This window comes from Lynx canadensis, chromosome B1 (assembly GCF_007474595.2).
Source record: "Lynx canadensis isolate LIC74 chromosome B1, mLynCan4.pri.v2, whole genome shotgun sequence".
NCBI lineage: Eukaryota > Metazoa > Chordata > Mammalia > Carnivora > Felidae > Lynx > Lynx canadensis.
The window spans coordinates 186,874,301-186,893,043 of record NC_044306.2 but is presented as its reverse complement, the minus strand read 5'-3'; positions in this window follow the sequence as shown (position 1 = coordinate 186,893,043).

Here is an 18,743-nt window from a genome sequence, read left to right as displayed (position 1 = left end):
GAGTTAACATATGGAGAGTGCTTTCAAACAGCTCTTGGCACAAAGTAAGCTGTTCATCAATGTATTCCTGGTATTAGTACCTTCTCTGAGATTTTTGAGTCCTCACAGGGTTTTGTTTGTCCTCCTAGTATAAAATGCTAGATCACTCGTATTTATTATAACTCTCCTCAACTATTTTGATAGTTATTACCTACCGACCGTATCATGAGCCCAGAGACCATCTCCTCTCTGGTAATTTTTTCAGATCACGGCACACATAGTCACCTAGACATCCTAAAGAAAAACCTGGGGGTCACTTGACTCTTCCCTGATCATCATACTCTACACCAGTCAATCACATCTTGAGGCTGGTATCTTCTAGATATTTCTGAATCCACCCCTCTGTCTCCATCTTGCTGCCACACCCCAACCAGTCCTCGCTTAAAATAGTGAAGCGGCTTCTTCACTGGATTTCTGGCCTCGACTCTTACGCACCCCAGTTTATCATCCACACGGAACTCAGAATGATCTTTCTTCAAAAAGAAATTTGATTCCTCCATCATGCCCCTACTTAAAAGCTCCCCATGCCTCCCCACCACCAATTTGAGGCTGTTTGGTCGGGCCACTCAGGACCCGTTTCCTCCCTCTCTCTTTAGACTCATCTTGTACCACTCTTACCTCATCCTGAAAGGCTAAAACCACAGGACAACTCGCTGCTCAACACATACCTTAGAGTCTCTGCCCTTCCTGTCTCTGACCTCTTCTCTCTCTTGGCTTGAGCGCTCTTCCCAGTTCTTCGTCTGGCTTAAAGCGCTCCCACTGTTTAATCAGCTCCCGTATCACCTCCTCCAGGCAATGCTTTAGACCAGAGGCTACTCCTCCTCAGTGTTTCCATGATACGGAGCATTTTCTGGCTCTTCTATAATTATAATGACCTGCCGCACTTGTCCCACCATGTTCTCAAGTTCAAGGGCATTGCCTCTAGCCAATTTCTCATCCGCTTAAGTGTGGATGTGCTCTGCACATAGTAGGTATCCAAAGAAGCACTGAATGCCTGATCTCATTACATAGACAACAGGTAATAGTAGCTGATACACTTAGCGGATGTTGCGGGTCACTTAATAGTTCTTACGGAAGTGCTCTTCTAAGCACTTCCCACGAATTAACACATTGACTCCCCACGACAACCCTATATGGTAGCTAGGATAATTATCTCCATTTTCCAGGTGAATGGAGGATGAAACTGAAGCACAGAGAAGTTAAAAACTTTACCAATGTTACATAGTTAGAAACGGATGACACCAAGTTTAGAAGCCCTATGACTGGCTCTGGATGATCGGGGTTCTAACTAAACACTTGACATTTATGCTGTCGTACCTGTCTAGACAGTGGTACCATGATCAGTTAAGATACCTAAACAGACATAGACAGGATGGTTTAGCTCCAACTTCACAGATGAGAAAGTGGAGGCATAGGAAGTTCATGGAGAAGTGGTCCAGAGAAAAGACAGCCAAGGCTGAGGCTGGTGATCCCTGCCCCTCACTATGCAGCCGTGGAACTCGGGGCAGTCACTTGGCCTCCCTAGGCCTTATTTCTTCAAGTGCAGATCAGGGCCAGATCACGTCTCTGCTTTCTTCCAGCTCAAGTTTGCAGTCCCCTTAGTTCGGCAACCTTCATCAGGGTTGAGTGTGTGCCAGGCTCCGTGATAAGTGCAGAGACACAGAGACAAACAAGATGCATCCCTGCCCTGAGGAATTTATCTTTTTGTGGGGGAGACAGGCGCAGACAGACAATATCGACAGCTGGGTTCGAAATGGCCACAGTGCCATTACTTCGGTTAGTTTAAAGGGAACCGCCCCCAAATAAAATGTTCTCTGGAAATGAGTCGTTCGCTCCTCCGTAAGGTCCTTCAACGGACAGTGGCCCAGAACGAGAAAGTAGCACCATGACTCCTCCTTCCCTCCAATGCCTCCCTCAAGCACAGTCCCCTCGTTTTACAACTAAAGAAGCAGTCACTGCCTTAAGTCAGTTTGTCAGTGGTCAGATGACTCCCTGGTGGCATAAGCCACTCCCACCTCTGTTTCCGAGGCTCTAGAGGCCCTCGCATAGTCGAGCTATGAGAGGTGGGAGCATTAACTTGGACACAGCTGCTATTTGGTTTTCCAGTATGGGGTATATGCTTAACTGAATTTTCAGATTTACAGTCAATTCCAGAAATTGCATCTACTTTATTTCCAACTCCATGGGTAAGCTGGTTCATTTAAGGCAAACAGCGTCCGATTAAAACACATTCTGGAGAAATAAGTGAGCAAGCCATTTTTGCCCAACTCTTAATTTAAAAGAAAAACAAAAAACCAAAAAACTATCAGAGGGACTTCTCAAAGACCAAATCCCACCACATCATTGTGAGATGAGACAGTTAAAATATGCATGATCAAAATATCATTTGAAAATACACTCCAAGAGGCAGTCTTGTATAAGGCTGGAGGCCTCAGGGCCAATCTCAGTGGGTCCACATCTCTTTTCAGCATCTTATCAGCTGTGTGACCCTGGGCATGTTCCCTCATACCGCTGAGTCTCAGTCTCCCCAGCTGTATAATAGGATCACATAATATTTGTCCGTCAGAGTACTTGTAAGAATTAGAAATGCAACTCTGTGCCTGGTATAGAGCAAGGGTTAAAAAATAAAACTCTTAAAAAACATTTCATTAAAGTCTTAATGATTCAGAGATTGATTATTCCATTAGAAGATCGGCACGCTTTCTCCCTTTTTTCCTTTTGCTCCCTGCCTGCCCACATCACAGCTGTTCATAAACTAGCATTCCATAAGATAAAAAATGAGATAAAATTCAATTCAGACCCCAGTGGAATTGGTATTGGAGTCCAACAGGCCTGAACTTGAGCCCTGCATGGCTTTCCACAAGTCAGGTAACCTTCTCTAGTCTTCATTTCCTTCATCTGTAACATGGAGGCAATCATAGCATCCTTCCAGGCTTCTTATGAAGATGTGAACAACCACACACACACACACACACATGCACACGCACACTCACACATACACAAAATCCCTAGCACTGTGACTGATAAAGAGTAGGTAGCTAGGAAAGTACTGGATCATTTTCAGTAAGAAATGTAGTCCTTGACTAAACTAAAGCTTCAGCATCACGCACAATTTGTTTTATTATTATTGTTTAAGTTTATTTACTTATTTTGAGAGAGAGAAAGAGACCGCGCAAGCAGGGGAGGGACAGAGAGAGAGGGAGAGAGAGAGAATCCCAAGCAGGCTCCACGCTGTCCGCGCAGAGGCTCGCAGTGTGAGGCTCGATCCCAGAACCTTGAGATCATGACCGGAGCCAAAATCAAGAGTCAGACGCTTACCTGACTGAGCCACCCAGGTGCCCCCACAATTTGTTTAAAAAAACCCAACTCCATCACTACCATGGATGGCTAAAAGAAATCATTCAAACAATAAAACTCTTACATCTTGTGTCATTAGATTTAATTTCCTCCCTTGGGGACAACTGCAGTATCAGCAGAAGTGGGGTGACTTCATGCATGTGAGGACCTGGCGGGACGATCCTGATGACCGGAGGGTGGTGACAACAAGCAACCCTTAATAGGGTGAAGCAGGTGAGTCTGGACCTGCAACACCGGACGTCTTTTCCATCCAACGCCACGCATTACCAAGAGTCAGGGAGACCAAATCGGAGATTAATTAGGATGTTTTTTCATAGCCACTGCTTCCACTACCTAGAGGGAGAGCTTAGGTTATCAAATGGAAATGAAGGGGTTGACCAGCTATACCAGGATCACATCTTTGGAAGCAAGTAGCAAAGAGAACATGTTCATTATTTGCCTTTGGGAAATTACTAAGCTAAAAGGTCATGGGATGCTAACATTATAGGACACATGCTTTTTTACATAAACATTTGGATTTCATGTTTCAAATTTAAATATTTTGTCTACAGAGATCTCTGAGTCACCTGCTCACATCTTTCTTCCTTTAATCTTCCCTTGAGGCAAAGACTATATATAAAATGCTAACTTTCTAAAGGAAAACACATAAACAAAAGACAAAAATCCTACAGTCACATCCACCTACCATAAGATATCGGAATATTTGCTTAGACCCCCTGGAGACCCACCACATGACATTCTCAAAGTAGCACGCAGAGATTCATTCTGTATCCCTTCCTACTTCCTAAATAATGCTCCCACTCAAAGTGGAAGGATGCCAATTTCATGGCAGGCTGAAGGATGTTTATTTTGGAAGCTCCTTACTTAACACCACATTGCTTAGAACAGAACATACCTGTCAATATCAGTACCACATTTCCCCAAGATTTCTCCCGCAGAGGAGAAATTTTTAAGAAAAGTTTCCCTCTCTTTACAAAAAGAGAGAATTATTTTTTATAATTGGTGTTGAAAATCAACAAATTCCTGAGTCGCCATTTTTCTGTGAAACTTCCTTCTATAGACAAAATGGAAAATCACAGTTTTACTCTATCCGACACCACCCAAAAGAAACACTTCATGCATGGAAGTGTTCTTTTTCCATAAGGCAGCAGCATTTAAGGGGGGGGGGGGGAAAGCTCTGCATCGCTCTTCAATATTGTTGTCTAATTAAATGGCAATGGAGTGGATGCGTAAAAATATGCATTAGAGGTGTGTAATGTGTAATGTGAAGAAGAGTAATCAAAGCCATTCACCAGGATTTAGGAAGGGATTTCAGTTGGCAGCTTACGAGACAGGAGCACATAATTTTGCTAATTTGAAATAGGTATTGTAACGTATAAACATTACTGCTTTGCATATTTTAATGAAAACTACCTCTACACCAAAATGATTTCTTTAGCTTGAACTCTCTGCATACCACAGAGCTTCTACCTCGTATGAGTTCAGCATAAATAAGAAAGGCACGCAAGCTGCATTAAAAGAATGGTCACCTCATTAAAATAGGTTAAAACCAAGCCCCTTTTTCCAACCTACTATAACAACATAAAGTAAGTCTGATGACAGGTGTTGTATTAAATTTTTATATTACAATGAACTTGTACTCACACAAGCCAAATCTGCATGTTTCCTTTGATATACACCTGCAACTTGTTAATTCGTGGCCTTTATTAAGAAAGTATAAATTTAGCAACATCTATAGATTTGTAAAACTCTATTAACTTGCTGGCGAATATCGAGTAAATTCATTTGGAGTCTTCTTTGCATGGTTTACAAAGACATGGAAATTAACAAGGACTTTTCCCAAATGGATGTGCCCGCAGATAAAGCAGTCCTGCAAACAGACTGATGTGAATTACCTACACTTGGGCTAAAAAGTTGAGAGAGAGATCTGGGTCCGTCTGGAGCTGAGGACGTCACTTACCTGCCAGCTCACTTCTCGCTGAAGGCCTTTTTTCCAGTCTTCTTCCAGCCTGGGGGAGGTCTCATCCATCGCTGATGCTGCTTGCGCAAACTGGATCCGCCAGTGGCTGTAACTCCCTTTCGTTGCAAGCCTTTACCAAAGCGGCAGCGAGGGCAGTTCAGGGGCAGACTGTCATGGAGAAAATGCCAGGCCAGAGGATGAGGGATCGGGCAGGAAGAAGCCACATGGGAGTAAATTTGGGATACATGGGGCTACCCTGACAGCTGCCAACCGGCCAGGCGGGAGGCCAGCTCAGCCATTGAGCGTCCAGAGATTAGGAACAACTAAGCTCCAGGGCCAGCAGACAATGGGTTATTCTTATGTTTCTGGCATAAAGGTCAGAGGAGGGAAATGTGAAGGCATGCTCTATGTCCTAGAAATGCGCACTTGTGTGTGTGCTCCTATCTTCTCCTCACCCCAACACCACACACACACACACACACATGCATGCACACACACACACACACACACACACACACCAGAATTTGCATTGTTCTGCAGGATTGCATCAATAGGTTGGAATATCCTGGAAGTAATAAGCTATTTTACATAGAGGCAACACATTTCATTTGAACACATCTCCCCCAGCACCATATGAATCACTCAGCAGCCAGTAAACATGAATAACAGCAAGCTCCCTTGGGTAAAAAATAGACCGATCCCTAGAGTTGAATCCTGAGGACCTACAGTCCCTGCTTTCACCCCCACAGAACGTTGTACTGCAGGCACTCAACCCTGACCGTGGACCTCAACCCTTTTTGCAAATGATTATCCGAAATGAGCAGAGGCTTCAGTTTGGACAGATTGCTCAAAATGTGAGGCTAAACCAAGCCAGCTCCAACCAAACTCTGTCCTGCTTCAATGGTTTCTCACACAGAATGACCCTCTCCTGCTCTTAAGAACTCATTACCTATAGTTGTAAGACCTGTAGCTGGCACTATCGTCAAAAGCTCCTACTTCTTTTCAGTGAGAACAGTGGTCCTCAAACTCGGCTGTGCAACAGAATCAACTGGGAAGCTCTACAAAATATTGCCACCAAGGCTTCATCCCCTTGAGAACCCAGGATTAAAATCACAAAACTCAGTTTTGAGTATCATTTGAGGTTTCTCGAATCTGATCACTCTTCTGACGCCTGAATCCCCAGGATGCTACCGATCCCCATCCAAACTGTGCTTATACCCCCAGAGACGGTCAACTCACCACCTCGTGAGACAGTCTGGTTTCATGGTTGAAAGCTTTGTCCTCCATTGAATTGATATCCTTCCCCCTGTAACTTCCATAACTGTACTGTTTTGTTTTTTTTTTATTCCATAAGGAGTAAGTCTAAAGCCTATTCTGTAGGACAGCCCTTCAAAGATCCAAAGACAATAGTGGTCCATGCCTCAAGTCTCTGCCGACGTGTGTCTTTTCCAGGTGAGATCTCCCTAGTTCCTTCAGCAAACCAGGTGAGAGGGTTTCGGGTAATTTCTCCATCCTGGTTACTGGCCTCAAAATATATTCCACTATCTCTAGTGATAGTGATCGTAATATTCTAGAAGTCAGTGTCGTATTTCTGCTATGATCTACCATTACACACAGAGCCCAATTATCACCTAAAATCCTCCCGACAACAACCACCATAATAATAGGAAGAACAGCCAGAATTTACTGGGCCTGGACCTAGGTATCCAGCGCTGTTTTAAGTGCTCTATTAGCCCTACCTTGTTTATTCTTCAGCAAGATTCTATGAAGCCACTCCTGATTTATAGATGGAGAATTCACAAAACACAGACATCTGCTCAGGTGATGGCCAAGAGTTAATCCAGATGTGACTCCAATGCCGTAGATCCCTACTTCATGCCAGCCAATGCCCCTTCCCCTGTGGAGTCTTGGACCCCATTGCCTGTGTTAACAATCACACGTCACTGATAACAGTGTCACTGTCAATTAGCACACATAGGTTTGCTCACACTTTCAGATGATCGATGAACACGTTTTGTAGACTAGGAATTTCCACACAAGCCTAACCTGCCATTATTATCCTCTTAATACCTACAAGACTATACCTTCCACCTCACCTCTAGCAAAGCAGATACATGAAAACCCTTCCTGCACTTGCTTGGCTTCTCTCTTTTGTTGAGAATATTCAGATGGCACTTCAGGGATTGCCCCAAGGTGTAAAAAGAGAAAGGCCAGAGGGACAAGGGTCCGGAACATTTTCCCAGACACTAGACTCAGTGGCAGCCTCACCAATCATCAGTTCTTCCCCGTCTCCTATAAACACTGATCAACAGGACTCCACAAGGCAAGCTGGAGCAATCGGTTTCATCATTTGAATCAAACCATCTGAAAAGCAGCTCAATCAACTTTCACAGAAGGCAGGACACAAAACGGTTGACTATAGACTCTGACGTCAAACAGACCTAGGTTTGTTTAGCAGCCCCATTATGATGCAGCTCCAGATCCCTGGGCAGGTCACCCAACCTCTCCGAACCCTACTTTCTTTACACACCCAACCTCTCTGAACCTAGTAAAAGGGAGGTATTATCATCTCAGTTAGGCATATGATTGCTCATCAACATCTGGTTTTCTTCTATTCCAGTCAAACAGCGAGACCGCATTGCATTAAACTCTTTATTTTTTTTTAATTTTTTTTTCAACGTTTATTTATTTTTGGGACAGAGAGAGACAGAGCATGAACGGGGGAGGGGCAGAGAGAGAGGGAGACACAGAATCGGAAACAGGCTCCAGGCTCCGAGCCATCAGCCCAGAGCCCGACGCGGGGCTCGAACTCACGGACCGTGAGATCGTGACCTGGCTGAAGTCGGACGCCCAACCGACTGCGCCACCCAGGCGCCCCGCATTAAACTCTTTAAAATCAACCATAAGCACACGGCACATTTTTGCCAATGAAATAAAAGAAAAATGATGGGTATCACTTCCGAAAGGGAGGTAACTGACTGTCAGCCTACCCTTTCCCCGTAAGGCAGTGATGACGAGGCATTTGTTGACAAGATGTGCCTTAACACAAAGCACACTAGACTGCTGAGCCAACTCATGGAGAACGGTTGCCTTGGTGAGTAACCTGGACCAACAAAAACTTCCAGGGTTGGCTGTTTCCTCAGCATAACCTAGCCCACCCTGGCCAATACACCACTCTTGCTATTTGGAGTTGTTGTAAGAAGAACATGACGTTATCCAACCAGAGCATTTACCACAAGCACTGAGTAAGTCTGCAATATTATTTTAAATAGATCCCATTACAAGGGCAGTCTGTTCTACATATGTCCCTCATACTCCACTATTCCCCCTTCTTTTACAGCTGCTCATAAGTTACTAGCATTAAGCGTGGCAATTTCTACAGATGATGTAGAAATACGAATTTTAAAACGAAAGGGGGAAAAGTGTTCAATAATGCAGTGTCACTCTGTCTCAGAATGCAAACTCAGAATAGCATGACTTTAATGCTACTTAGCATTTAGCAAGGAATTTAATGAAAGCAAAATGAAGCATCAAATAATAAATGTAGGTCAATATAAATTCACTACTGATAGAATAAAGTACACGTCGCCAAAATGTAAACATAATGAGAACATACATGAATAAAGGAGCTTATTAAATAACATAGCTTTTATTCACTGTTCTTAAATCAAGCAACCAAAAAAAGAATTCGTTTTGTTTCTGTCTTTGTTAAATGTTTTCATTAAAGGAAGTTTTGACAAGAAAATAAAGTATAAGGAAAGTACAGATAACACACTGGCCAGATCACAGCACTGTCATTTTAAGACACAAATTCTAACCTACTCTAGGACACCACTGAGAGAGTCTTTTTTTTTTTTTCTAATGTTTATTTATATTGAGAGAGAAAGAGAGAGAGAGAGAGAGAGAGAGAGCGCGCGCACACCCAGGCAGGATAGGGGAGAGAGAGAGGAGACAGAGAGAATTTCAAGCAGGCTCCACACCATCAGCACAGAGCCTGACACAGGGTTCAATCCCAAGAACTGTGAGATCATGACCTGAGCCAAAATCAAGAGTTGGATGCTTAACTGACTGAGCCACCCATGTGCCCGGAGAGTCCTTTTTTAAAATGGTGTTCAAATGCAAGTGCTAATAACCATGACCTATGTTATATGCATTGTATTGTGTCCTCCCAAAGAGATACGTTGGAGTCCCAACGCTTGGTACCTCAAAATGTGACCTTATTTGGACACAGGGTTTTTACAAAGGTAATCAAGCTAAAACAAAGTCATTAGGATGAGTCTTGATCCAATATGACCAGTGTCTTTATAAAAAGGTTGAAATGTGGACAAAGACAGACACACATGGACAAGCCGTGTGAAAACGAAGGCAGAGATAGGGCGATACATCTACAAGCCAAGCAACACCAAGGATTGATCACTATTTTTCCCTCAAGATAAGCAGCTTATTAAGAATATGCTGACTAATAAGAAATAGAAAGAGTTTTAGAATTTATCACATTTTCCTTAGGAAAAAGTTAGATATAAAAATTAAAAAAAGGAAAAATCCATACAAAATGCATCGTCAGTCAATCCTCCCTTGATTTTAAGGAAACTTCTTTTACATTACACAATAAACATGGGTTAATACTTTATGTTAAGAATCAAAAGTCTAGAAAATAAAGAGTTCTCCAGGTGAGTTAAACCATGCATTACACAGTACCCAATGAGGACACAATATGGCCATAAACCTGTTCTAGTGGGGCACCTAGGTGGCTCAGTTGGTTGGGTGCCTGACTTTGTTTCAGATCACAATCTCGAGGTTCGTGAGTTCGAGCCCCGAGCTCTGAGCCCCCATCTGGGATCACTGCTGTCAGCATGGAGTCCCCTTCAGATCCTCTGTCCCCCTCTCTCTGCCTCTCCCCCGCTTGCGCTCTGTCAAAAATAAAGCAAACATTTAAAAAATAAACCTGTTGTAATAGATGCAGATAGTCTGTCTAAAGGAGAAAACGAAAGGAAGTCTGGGGTCAGGGGGGCAGGGACACAGTGATGAAAGTTAGGAGGGAGCCAAGGAGTCTCCAGGCATAGAAGAAATGGATGGTCTTTTACCAACAGAGAGGATTTTGTACAAACTTTCACTTGACAGCTGGGCTGGAAGTTTTATGAGTTCTTACCACCCATTTTATTGTACATTTTCCCTTCACACCCATTCTCTCAAAGTTTTCTGAGACATTTCCTTGTAAATGTTTACTTCTGTTTTTGCTTTTTGATTTGCTTATGCCTTTTTTTTATTGGAAGCTAATAGTAAGGTGGGCATCTTCAGAAATGTGCTTCACGCAAAAAACTATAATAATGTATCAGAGGTGCCTGAATATTAACTCTAACAAAATAATACAAAAGCAAATAAGCAAACAGGAACCGCTGTCATAAGAATGATAAACCTAAAATAGATGAACTCTGGTCCTATAGTCGTATATTGAAAAAGAGAAAAAAACAGAGTATTGGTCTTAAGTTCATTGTTTCACTAGAATAATTAATGTTTATCATTTCCCTGCATAAAATATCTAAACTGAACTACAGTGATACCCACAATAGAATAATGTGGCCTATAAAATACTCTCTCATATACCCATGTACTTTGGGTTGTACGCTTACCAAGAGTCACTTGTGTTTGTTCCCAACCCTGTTTATGCCAGTTGTGCATGTTAATGTAATTACATAATTTAATTAAATAATATTTCCATAAAATCTGAGTTGCAATGGAAAGGGATTTGTTGCTTTCCTGAAACTAGTCAAATGCTTTGAAAAGACCCAATAAAGAAAAAAGGCTTTAAACTTTGCTGTTGCGGGGAAAAGGATCATAAAAATCTATACGAACTCTACTTGGGTTGCTAGTCAGTCTTTATATTCTTAATTCACTTTAACGAAACTGAACCTGGAATTTGTAGAGGTTCTTTTAGGGATATAGCTTATCCAAAAAAGACCCCCCACCCCCAACTTACAGCAAAGTCCTTGGCTCCACAGCAAAATAATGGTGAATAAATGTACATTTATGAATTCTGAGCAAAAGTCAAATGTTTTATGTATGTATATGATTTATGATTCCCCAACTTAATCGACTTATATGATCGGTCAACAACCATTTTCAATCGTATGGAAGAAAAAGTCTTCTAAGATAAAAAAGAAAATGGTAAACCAGGAAGGACTTTTTCTTAACCTACGTATAATGAACAGAGATCGAAAGTAATAGGCTCAAATATGCAAACCAAGAAACAGAATCCATTTCAATACCCAAGTCTACTTATATCACTTAAGTGAGAAGCAGCTTAGCTATACTCATAAACATTAAATGTTGTGTAAATCTGAACCACGTAGACTCCAATTAATTACTGCATGGTATTACCGTGTCTTCCTATAGCTATGTAATAATACCAACTGCCTATAATCGGAAGGATTTAGTAGACATTTATTGATGGAAATCAGATGATTTCATCCACAATGTCTGAATTGCTTTGATATGTTTGAGCCTGCAGCAAAATAATGTAATAAAAAACAACATACAGATGAGAACCTCAATTTTTCTCTACATATGAATCTGTCACTGATTTGAGAAGAATCAAATCTAAGTCCAACCAGGTGAAGATGTTCCATACATTATCCTTCCCGATTCGATATAAAAATATTTCCCTTTCTAGTATGTTCATATACTGTTCCTGACTTTGTGGTACCCTGGACACAGAGAGAGCACAGAGATACAGAGTATTGTCTCAGCAAATGTTAAACAAAGCAGAGATGAATTACGGAATATTTTCCTAAAGTTTACTTGAGAGACCATCTGAAGTCATAAGCCCTCAAATAGACTAATGAGTAGAGTGGAAAGGTAGATCTCATGAGTAAGATGAATGAGAAATAGGCTATCCGGTAGACTGGAAATGTCTTTCCCTCTTCTTTCTCTCCTCCCCCCTGCCCCCACCAAGAAAAGTCCTCCAGTAGTCCATCATGGAGCTGAAAATTCTATCAGTCATATCTTTGGTTTTAAAAACTTTCCTATCACTATGAAACTGCACATACTCCTAGGAGGGTAGCCTAAAGCCTTATCCCCTAACACCTTGTCACAAGTTATTTTCCAGTTTGGCTTGAAGAGTAAGACTTTGCAACCAGGCAAGGAACGATGGTAGGGATATTGGGAACTTCAGAAGAGGAGAAAGGCTTGGAGCAGAGAAGGTTAAGGATGGCCCAAGTCCCTGAGGCACAAATAAATTGCTGAAATAAGAATTTAAAGACTCATGAAAATTGACTTTATCAACCACCAAGTTCTTTTGATTAAAGATTATTAAAAACAACCCACTTGCTTTACATACTTACACACATACTTAGGTTCTCATTGCTGTTATGAAACACAAGTTGACATGGGTGGAAGGGTGGGAGGGGGTGTTGGGCATTTCTTCCCTCTTCACTTACTCTTTTCTTTTTTTATTTTTCTTTATTTATTTTTGAAAGAGAGAGAATGCATGTGTCTGGGGCAGTGGCAGAGAAAGAAAGGGAGACAGAGAATCTCAAGTAGAGCCCAACTGAACCAGCCAGGTGCCCCTCCTCTTCATTTACTCTTAATAGTAATATCTTAACACAAGGGAAAGCTCAGATACCATTTGCGAATTTTCAAAATAGGAGTGAATTAGGATGTGAATTTGGTTGCAAGGTAGGCTAAGGACTTGTCACTACAGACCAGCATCACCTAGGAGCTTGTTAGAAATGTCAAATCTCAGGCCCCACTCCACATCTACAGAAGTTCATTTGCATTTTAACAAGGCTAATTCATTAAGTGTAAGAAACAATTGGCTAGGGAGACTTTCCTTGAAGGCCTACTTGCATAGCAAGCTTATTATTATTATTATTATTATTATTAATTATTATTATGAGTATAGATTTAAAGCAGCTTAGAAACAGAATGACTGATAAATGTTATAGGGAAGAGATTAGTCCCCAACCAAGAAACTGCTTGGTGCTCCCTCTGGAGAACCTTCTCAGTGATCTCACTTTCAAAATTACATAAGAATTTTTATAAGTATGATACAATTGGTGTGAAGGGCAGGACTCCCACCCTTCAATCACTCAACAATCTCAACATACATGACTATTCCTCTTAGTAGTTCCGAAAAACAGCTGATGACAAGTGAAAGACACCTCCTCTGGACATTTAGATGACTGATTTTGTATAAATCAATTTTGAGTGCCACAAAATGTCAGAAAATACCAAATGAGGAGAAAAGAATCAATAGATAACCCTGGAATTAAATGAGAGATGAATAATCTTTACCAACTAAAATAAATTAAGCCATGAAAACCAAGTCAAAGTAACATCAAGGATTTGACTAAAAACCACACACACACACACACACACACACACACACACACACAAATAGTATATAGATCCTCCTTGACTTACGATGGGGTTACATCCTGATAAACCTATAGTATGTCGAAAATATCATAAGTCAAAATTGCACTTAATAATACACCTTAATGTGTGCTCAGAACACTTACATTAGCCTACAGTTGGGCAAGATCAGAAAGCCTATTTTATAATATAGTGTTAGCTATCTTATGTAATTTATTGAAGACTGTACTCAAAGTGAAAAAAACCAGAATGGTTGTCTGGGTACAGAATGGTCATGTGTCAGTGGTTTACCCTTGTGATCACGTGGCTGAGTGAGAGCTCCGGCCCACTCCCACTGCCCAGCACCACGAGGGTATCCTATGCATATCACCAGCCCATGAAAAGATCCAAATTCCAAGTTCAAAACCCAAAATACAGGTTCTCCTGAATGTGTATCACTTTTGCCCCATCAAAAAGTCAAAAAATCCTAAAGCAAACCATCATAAATTGTGTCTACAATTTAGAGGTAAGGCCACTTGCTACAAACATGGCTGTTCATTCTTTTTCCAGAAAAGCATTATGACAGGAACTACAAAATGAGAGCTGAATTCATACTTTCTAGCTTCTGTCTGAACAGCCATAATTTTTAAAGGTTCTACAACAAAGAAACCAATTTGCAGATGCAGACCATGTATTAACCTAGCAACCAGGAAACTAAGCATACATTTGTTCAGCACTTTCAGCATTTAGAGAGTAGAGGTAGGGGGACAAACTCTACAACGTATTTAGTTCACTTTATTTTATATTTTAAATGTGCCTATTAGAGCTATTAAATAAACCAGAAATTTATAGACAGACCAAATGTGGAAATTCAACTTCAGTGTTTTTCTGAGTACTAAACTGGCATCAGAGATAAATCCAGTCCTGTAACAGAAACCAAGACAGGTGTCTTTCTTGATAAGTAAACAGAGGCAAAGTAGTGTCTTCATATCATTTTGTTATACATGGATACTCAAAGCATGAATTAGACACCTACTGTGTGCTAAGAATGGTGCCGGTTACTGGTGATTAAGAGAAGGAGAGGATACGCACGTGTCTTCACCGTCCTCTGGGCAGAAAGCTAGGTAAGCAAATCATTTCAGCCACGAATAATATCTGAGCTATGGAGAGAGAAACGTGTTTGCACTAACTACCCCAGGGAGCCATACTATCCCACCCCCCTACCCCAACGTAGTTTGACTCTAGAAGTCCCATCCATATGGCAGCGTCCTTTTTAAGAAGAGCAGCATGGGGACCCTGCCCCAACCCTTGATGTAAAATCTAGGTTTAAGGGTTTGGGAGGTAGTGTTTTTCAATAAAATAGTTTCTGAAATAGTTCCACAGCAATGTAAACCACAGCACCAGGACTCGACGGTACTCTGACCTGTGGATTATTTTTCGTTTCAGATTCATTTCCAAAGCCAAATGTCCACGCATGCCTGCAAGACACTGATGTCCACACAGACAAATGAACTCTCCTCTGATAGATTCCAGTTAACGGTTTGTAAAAACAGAGAAACTTGGGGACAAGGGTCCTTCTGACCTAACAGCCCATAGGCCCTGTTTCCTCAAAGGTCTCCTTCAGATGTAGACCCGCCCGAGATCAGCAGAGATGGTCTTTTGAATGGCATTTAACAAAGGCATGTTCCTTTGGAAAGCTGCCGTCCTTAAAGACAGAGGGACAGGAGCGCACACGACAAAGAGATTCAACAGTGGAGCCTCTTTGAGAAGAATTAGTGAGTGGGTGGAGGCTTCGATTGGGCAGAAAGAGGGCTCTCTGGGACCTTTCTAATTCCACCTCATTGGAAGAAACTGTGCGATGTTTCTAGCAGTTCCATCTCTCAGGAAGGGGTTGTGGGAACAGCAGAGGAAGCAGAGGCTGGGACACCTTTCCTCCAAAAGGCAGCCCACATAGAGCCTAGATCTAACACTTGTAGATGCAACTTCGCATCTCAAGCCGAGTCTGCCGCCCTACCTAAAACAGCACCGGGAATCGAGACCGTGAACAAATTTGGAAACCAAATTAAGCCAAGACCATCCTGCAGATGGTGAAGACATAGTAAATATACCAAACCAGGGGCCTGGATCATGTCATTGCTCTAGAAGAATCCCTGGAATCACCCTTTGTTACAATGGCAGACGTACAGGCTAAAGGCATGCCATGCGCTTTAGTCTTTGATACAGTTCTGTAAGGCATTATCATCTCCTCTACAGAGATGAAGGGAAGGAAGCATGGAAAACCAAGTTCGAAAACTTTCCAAAGTTCTCATGGCCTTTAAGGGGTAGAACCTGGACTAAGTGGTGATCCCAGAGCCCATTCTGATAGCCATCCCCATACCCACTGTTCCTTCCTAATCAGCCTTTACAACAACGAAAGGCTGTGATGGCACCAGCCATCAGACTAAAGCCTCACCGGGGGAGTTTTCCAAGCCATCTCCCAGATCCACCCACAACAAATGGAAACGATGGGTCCTGAAGTATGTGGGAAATGCAAAGGCATGAAAGAATATACAAGACAGAGAGCAGAGCCCTCTAGCAGAGATCCTTGAGCTTACACTACTTCAAGAAGCCCTAGTCCCTCCTTCTGGTTCAATGGGTACTCACACAGTTGTTTGCTTTTAACGAGAGTTTAGTGCTTTCTTTAAAGGAGGAGGAGGGTAGGAGGAGGAGGGTAGGAGGAGGGAAGGAGGAGGAAGAAGAAGCCTCGTAAGTATATAATGAACCGGAATTATAGCTGCTGCTCTGATGCTGTGTGTTATTTTTGGCTGAGTGTCCTACTCTTCTGGAATCCGATGGTAGGGTGCTGAAGCTTGCTCCAGTAACACAGGCTGACTGCTGTCCCCAAAGGACCCTGAAGAAGACAAGAGGAACTATCTCCTAGTCTTCAGCAGACAGGGGAGGTTTAACATAAAGAAACTCCCACTTAACATTTTCTTCAAAAAGAATCCATTCATTATCTTTATTTCCGACACAGTATTTATGAATTTTCTTTCAACAGGGCCCATCAGGGCAAACGTCACAACTCCGTGGTAAAATATCATGTGCGATTTCTTTTCCTCCTAGGAAGATTAAGGCCAATGAATAAAAGAAAGGGGGATGTGGCCCCTATATTTAGCTCTCCTTACAACATCCTGTCTCACGGGTATTAAAAATAGACCCAAATCACTTGAAGACATTCTGAAAAATCAAAGGCAGAATAGCTTTCCAAGAGAAAGTTTTAAATGTTTGCTTTCTTTCTAGTTGAGATTTTTCAGGAACAAAAGCAATTGAGTGGACTCCCCTTCTTAGGAAGCCGGGCCAGGTGGCTCCTGGGGTTTTAAAACATGCTCTGTCTCCTCTCATCATCACCTCAGCCTCCATTCTTTGTGGTCTGGATTTTAGGAGAAATCTGGGCTGGCCCTTGGCAAAAAGTGTGAGATAGTCTGTGGAGAGAAATTCTCCTCTGTTAACAACCTTTCCTCCACCCGGCATTCTGACACTCCCAAGGTCCCTGTCAGAGCGAAGTCAGCTTAGATTCAATTCACTGAACAAATACGTGTTATTTGTGATGTGCCAGGCACAGTGCCAGGCAGGGCAAAGGATGCAAAGGGGAGCAAAGGATGGAACGTCCTTGTTAGAGAAGGTGCCAGGTAATTCCACAATTAAGTAAAGCTTCCAGAGGACCACAGGCAACACCATTCAAAGAGAGAGGTGACATCTTGTTGGAAGGTATCAGAATGGACATCGTGCTGGACGTGGCATTTGAAACAGACAATGAAGACAAGGATGGGGACGGAGAACTCAAAATACCCAAGCCCAGGTGTGAAAGAAGGTCAGGAATCAGCTTAGTGTAATGCCTCTTCTCAAAAACGTATGGTTGGTAAACCCAGAGGAAAAAGCCTTTTAGAACCAAAGAAAGGGATTTCCAGTTGGAGAAATCACACAGATTTAAGAATGCAGCCTCGGGGCGCCTGGGTGGCGCAGTCGGTTAAGCGTCCGACTTCAGCCAGGTCACGATCTCGCGGTCCGTGAGTTCGAGCCCCGCGTCGGGCTCTGGGCTGACGGCTCAGAGCCTGGAGCCTGTTTCCGATTCTGTGTCTCCCTCTCTTTCTGCCCCTCCCCCGTTCATGCTCTGTCTCTCTCTGTCCCAAAAATAAAATAAACGTTGAAAAAAAAAAAAAAAAAAGAATGCAGCCTCTTTCAAATCTTGCAGTTCCCCAGCTGTAGAACTTAGGCAATTTCCTTCCCTTCCCTGAGCCTCACTTTCATCATCTGTAAAATGGGGGCCATGCTCCATACAGCTGATGTGCTGATTATATCATATCATGACTACATACTTGGGTCAGTGCGTGGCATACAGTTCATGGAAAACACTCAGTGAATGGATAGAACTCACTCAAATGGTAGCTACTTAATGAGATCATGTTTCTAATATCACTCCAATCACAAGCAGCCTCCACGCTGCTGGCAGAAAGTCTTGATTGACATTGGGGTACAGCAAGGGTAAAATGGTGTGGCCTTGGTTTTCGTAAATGTCTAATTTTCAGACTACTTTTTTGGCTGATGCCCCTCGACAAAGGGAGAAGGCCCCACAGCCACTCCAGTCTCCAATTACCAAAGCAAATATAGAACCTTGAAAAATAATATCTCTTAACGGGACTTTATTTCAATCTATGCTAGCGTAGCTCATGACACTTTGGCGTCACTCATATAGAGGTTAATGAAAAGTTGACGAGCATTTTCTAACGTAAGGCAAGAGAAAAATGGGGCCTTAGAGGTTCACAGTGAGGGAACAGAAATAGCCAGGGTGAATATCAATGTTTGTGGAATAATGTGGTGTTTCTTAAACTTTTGTGAGCGCACAAACCCACTGGGGATCTTATTCAAATGAAGGCTGACTGGTTGGTCTGGAGCGGGCCTGAAACTCATGAATTCCCAAGTGACATCTAGGTCATTGGCCCATGGACCACACTCTGAATAGGAAGAGAACGGTATTTCGTTAGAGCTTAAGAAAGAG